The sequence below is a fragment of the Pinus tabuliformis genome, chromosome 6 (assembly GCF_031772625.1).
Source record: "Pinus tabuliformis cultivar Carrire ecotype Pingquan chromosome 6, CPIR1, whole genome shotgun sequence".
Lineage (NCBI taxonomy): Eukaryota > Viridiplantae > Streptophyta > Pinopsida > Pinales > Pinaceae > Pinus > Pinus tabuliformis.
In genome coordinates, this window is record NC_142292.1 from 1,002,797,179 (window position 1) to 1,002,803,409 (window position 6,231).

Sequence of the window (6,231 nt, forward strand, 5' to 3'; positions counted from 1 at the left end):
TATGACAAGGAATTTTGTTAGGGGGTAGTGTTATTCCCTTCTTAAGACAAGCATTCATTGCATGTTTTGCAATTCAGGTGCCAAGACGACCCATTTCCTTTCAATCTTATCTTTTTCCAACTTATGCAGGTTTGTCTAGTTTGGAAATGACATCATGGCTACAAATGCCTCTGGGGTTGTCTTGATTATCTTTGAGCCATAATGGGATAAATTTATTACTCCCTTCTCTAGTACATATTTTTTAGTGCACTAGGTTACCATATTTGGAAAATTAAAGAATTGAGGGAGGGAAATATTGAATAACCCCGAGGCATACATGGTATTATGATCCTTTAACATTCCACTGGTTTCTAGGATAATTTGGATAACATTAAGCATGTCTTGTGTTATCCTAAATGGGTCCTGAATATTGTCAAGCTCTTCTATAATATAAGGCTCCTTCACTTTTGCTTTGAACAAGGTTTTGGTAGAGCTTTTGGTTGATGAGGTGAAAATTGAAGGGTTGTGAATTTAACAAATACTCAGAGCTCATTGTCTCAGACAAATTGTAAGGGGAAATTGGAAATTGACTTGGGGGTTGAGACGTGCATGTGTCATGTCGAGATTTAGAGACTAACATGGTGAGGGAGTGAATAAACCATTCAAGATTCCTTCTATAATGTATGCTTAGGGATGAAGACTTGAATTTTGCACCATTATAGCTTAATACCAGAGGCAAAAACACAAATTACCAGTAGACAAGCAGACAAAAACATTCTCTATCTAAAATTTAGGGAATTTGTGCTTGCAATGAGGGGACAAACTTTACTTAAGAATTCACATTGGAAGGTTCCCAAATAATTGAATAACATCTGGCCTCCCAGGCCTTTAGAGTATTTGAGGCATATGCAGGGTAGGTGCCACCTGGTGTTAATTCACATTGCTAAGCTCGTAACCATGAATATCTTAGAGGTGGACTGGAAGTAACGAGGGGTCATTGCATGTCCATCTCCACAACACCTGATTCATATCTCTATTCTGCATATCTCTGATGCAAAATCCTTGCTTCCACCTGATCAGAAGCATTCTCCACCATTCGATCACACACAATGGTGTATTTTATAGGGTTCTTATGATGTTGGGTGATGTAGAGAGTAGTGGTGACGGGGTGCGTGGAAGGTGGTGAATGGATAGAAGGATATGAGATTGCGGACATGGAGAATGATGACATACAAGGTGAATACAGTGTGGGGAACACAATAGTCCATGTGGTGGGAGATGATATATGAGGTGGATGAGGGAGGATGATGTGACATTAAATGGTCCATCGCTCACATGGGTGACCACGGGTGGCAACATTTAGTTATCAGTGTTTGGAACCATGAGGGATATTGTGCTAAAAATGAGGGATTAGATGTTAAAGATAAGGTCCTTAGATCTTGTTAGGAATTTGATCTCGACACTAGCATTGAATCTATGCGAGACAATAGGTCACTATAGTCTATTGCAAACAATGCAGTTCCACTTCCTTCATGATCATTGGGATATGGAGTTTAAACCCAAGAACTAATCCATGTCTCTTCTCATGTATTATTGAAAAGTACTACCAAACTTAAAGGATTGGGGTATATATATATTTCATAAATTACTTCTTGATGAACCTTCCATTTATAGGGCTCCCAAGAGGATCTCCATCTAGTGTCTCTAGCTAATAGGTGTTGTTATAAGAGACTCCTTGCACTCGAAACAGTCCAAACCATAAGTTATCAAACTTTATATTTTTACCTTTATCAAATCTATGAGATTCCCATTTTAGTACGAGATCACCAACCTGCAAGACTTTTTCCTTGGTCTTCTTATCATATGCAACTTTCACCTTTTATTGTTGAACTTAAACTTTGGTCAAGGCTTCATCTCTTTGTTTCTAGACTTTTATCATTTGATATATCCTTCTCTGAATTGGATTAACAACTAGTGTTTCCTGTTTAACTAATTTCACCACTGGAAATCTGAGGTTCATAGGAAAAACTACATCCATCCCATACACTAAATGATATGGAGATGTGTCAGTAGATATTTTAGTGCTGATTTTGTCTTCCCATGTGGCATATTTGATATTTTCATGCCAATTCCTCTTTTTTTGATTCAACATTCACTTAATAATATTCACAAGATTCTTATTGGTTGACTTTGCTAACCCATTTCCATGTGGGTAATAAGTTGTGGAGTGTAAAAAATCTATGATGTAATCTCGAAAAAAATCACCATCTTAAATGACTTGAAGGCTTCAGTGTTGTTTGTTTCAATCCTACCGGGACATCAAAATCTTGTAAGGATATTATTCTCCAAGAAGGCTATGACCACATTCTTATTAGATTTGAAACTTGGGATGGCCTCCACCAACATAGTGAAGTAGTGAGTGGTTGTGACAATGTACTTGTGTTGTCCAATTAAGTTTGGATCTATTTCCCCAATGAAATCAAATCCCCACTGCTAGAAAGGAGCTTGTACTTCAATTGGATTCAACATCAAAGACTTAAGCTTTGGACTGACTTGAACAATATAATTTGTATCCTTGAAGAGGGAGGAGAAATACTATCCAACCCTCAATATTTTGGGAGTCATGACCTTCCATGACTGATGTCCTCTGAATGCTCCTCAATGAAATCATGATGTGATTTTTGAAGCTTGATCCTCGGTTACACAAGTCAGTAGCACTCTAGTAGGATATTTCCAAAAAAATCCCTCAACTATAATGCAATACCTCATTTCTTTTAGTTTTAAATATCTACATTTAGCCTTCAGTAGCTGAGTTGTACATTCCAGATTATGTAGAATAAATATGATATCCCGGTACCATGGAGAATTTAGAAATTTTTAGGGACTCTACAGGAAGGGCTATTTTGGATTCATTTCATCTAGTGGGAAGGGTTCTTGTGGATTCCTTCCTACTAGAAAGAGAGGTTCTTGTGGATTCTCTCCTCTAGGATGAAGAGGTTCTTGTGGATTCTCTTTGTCCAAAGAACAAGGTTCTTGTGGATTCTCCTCTCTGTTGATATTTCAAAGGTATTCATTAGTTCTTATGTCTAGTGCAACATGATTTTCCTTGATCAACAACTTGGCTAGGCCTTGACCCTTGACCAAATTTGTAGGATTTATCTCCACACCATATTCTTGTAGCTTCTCTATCCATTTTCCTATTCAAGCATCACTATTAGGTTGAATGAGTATTTCTTGTATTGTTGCAGATGGTACGTATGTTATCACCCTGGAGTGTAGCACATATTCCTTAAATTCCTTGAAAGCCTTTACCATAGAGTATGCTTACTTCTCCAAGATAATATACTTCTGTTCAACATCTCTCAGAGAACGACAAGAGAAAGCTATGGGTTTTTCACATCCCTCTTCATTCTTTTGCAATAATACCACCACTATGGTGTGTTCAAATGGAAAGGAGAAAATATGAAACTCTTTAGTAAAATCTCGACTTCCTAGAATTGGGGATTCCATAATGGTTCTTTTGATCTTCTCAAATGATTCTCAAGCTTCTAGAGTACACCTGAATTTACTATATTTCTTGAGAATGGTTGTAATGTGCTTTAAGAGCTCTCCAAAATTTGAAATAGATATCCATAAGAAGTTTATTTTTCCCAAGAAGGATGGAACTTCTCTCTTGTTCCAAGGTAGACCAATATTTGAATAACTTATACTCACTATGGGTCAATCTTGACACCTCCTTTTCAGACAATATGTCCCAACAACCTTCCTTCTTGCAAGGAAAATAATGACTTCTTAGGATTCAATGAAAAGTCAAATTTTCTACACTTGAGGAAAGTTTGTCTTAGACACTCTAGATTATCTTCATATGATTTTGATAAAATAGTCATGTCATCTATATAGATAACTATGAACTGATCTCTCTCCCTCACAAAAGAGATATCCCTGGCCCTTTGAAAGTAGCTCCCAAATTTATCAACCCAAAAAGAATTTTATAATACATAAAGGTACCCCATGGTGTCATGAATGTTGTATTGTCATTGTCATTTGGGTGGATTTCTATCTGATTGTAACTTGAGAAGCCATCCATCATCGATATTTTGGACTCTCCTATCAACTTTTTCAGCAAGTGATCTATCTTAGGAAGAGTATAACTATCCTTTAACAAACATCATTTTAGCTTCCTGAAATCAATAGAAAGCCTGATATTGACATTCTTCTTCTCGACTAGTACCAAGTTGTCCAACCACTAAGAATACCTAAAGGGAACTATGATCTTTCCATCTAGTAATTTTATGATCTGATTTTATATTATTGGTAGCAAGATGGGATTAAACCTTCTAAGTTTATGCACAAAGCGCTTGGTATTCTCTTTCAATGCTATTCTATATTGTTGAATAATAGAAGTATCATAAGTTTTTAGATATTCATAACTCCATGAAAAAACATATTTATGTTTCTTAAATAACTCGAAATACCTCTTTTCATAGCTAGGTTACAAGGACTTAGCAAGTTTTACCCTTTGGGGATTTTCCTCTACGCTGAGATTATGTTCTTCCAGATTCTCATCCACTTCCTTGAAGACTAGCCTAGTTGCTATATCATTTTGATCAAAAATTTTCTCCAAAGGAACCAATCCCTTGCGGATGAAGTTATTCTTGAGTGGATCACTTTGTGACATCTAACTTGATTCAAGAATTTGTTATCATTTTCTTGGATATAGTCTTCGCCTCAATCATCATCGGGTATTTCTTCATTTTAGTCGATTTGATCGTTGAAAACTCATCCACGAGTTCTAGGAACCTCTTTAACTATTGATCATCTTCAAATACCTACGAATGCTTAATGTTGTTAGGGAAAGATGGTCAATAATGAATTTCCACTTCATGCTTCAATTTCAACTATGCAAAAGGCCGAAAGGTATTGGTTGCACCTACTAAGGAATTTACGAGTTGATTATCTTCCCAACATATAATTGTAAGGTTAAAATCGTCAAAATAATTTTTAATAATACCCCACATGGAATTTCATTATGAACTCATTCATGGGTGCTTGGTAGTATAAATGTTTCTCACTTGTAGGATTACTAATTTTGAATCCCCAAACACTATGATATTCTTTAGTCCTATTTTATGAGTTGTCTCTAATCCTAGAATCAATGCTTCATATTCAACAACATTGTTAGTGTCATCGAACTCTATTTTATAGGAAAGTGAGATGTCCTGCCCTATCGATGGTATCAAAATCACTCCTTCTCTAGTACCTTCTAGAGATCATGATCCATCAAATAATAGTTTCCAAACATGATCAATTTTGTATGTTGGATCTTGTATCATGGGATTGGTTGTTGTCTCCATAGAAAGTTCAAGGATGATTGACAGACTATAACATCCCATTAATTCTTCCATGGTGTAGGCAGGTATGTTCTTGGATTTCTTAGCATCACTAATAACATAAAGGATATTAGCCTCTCTATAAAGTCTACATTCCTTTCCCCCAATGAATGGTATGGTGGCATATGATGGGTCCATTTGAAGAATTACTCCTAATTTTTCCAGCCCATGATCTGGAAAGGAGCATTCCGTAGGAGGCTAGGATGGAAGCTACAATTATGTCCATGACCAAGATCTTGTTCAGTTTTTGGGCAAGGGAGACTACTAGGTCCTTGATAACACCAAGTCACTTTACTCTCCTAGAATCGAATGAGTAGATATCATGGTATGGTTTGCTGATATCCAACCCCAACTCCATCCTAATTTATTTGGGCATGAGGTTGTAGGATCCTCCTTAGTCCAACATACAATTGTGCAACAACGTATGATGCACAACCAAGGTAATGTAGAAAGGAGGGATATCGTCATCTTGTTCCTTTGTATGAGGGCCACAATCCACATGTGGATGGTCCTATTGGATATTAAAAATGTTGTGGTGGGTGATCTGTTTAGATTGAACCATGATCTTTTGTATTAGTGGTTGGTATGTCAGATTTTGAGCTAATTCCAATAAAGGAATGAGAAATATCATCTTTCTTAGTTTTTGTTCAAGATTAAAAAGAGGGGGTGTGTTTCATCATCTCTGCTTAATTGGTTGGAAATGGGGTGGTGGAGGTGCGGGAGTTTTAAGCATCTCAACTTCTTGCGTGGGAGCTGAGTTTTGATCTAGAGTGTTCTGTGTCTTCTTCGATGACATCTTTGGTGTTTTAGCTAAGGGCTCAAGAGGCAGGAGGGTGTTAGTTTACATAGGTTCAGGATCTGA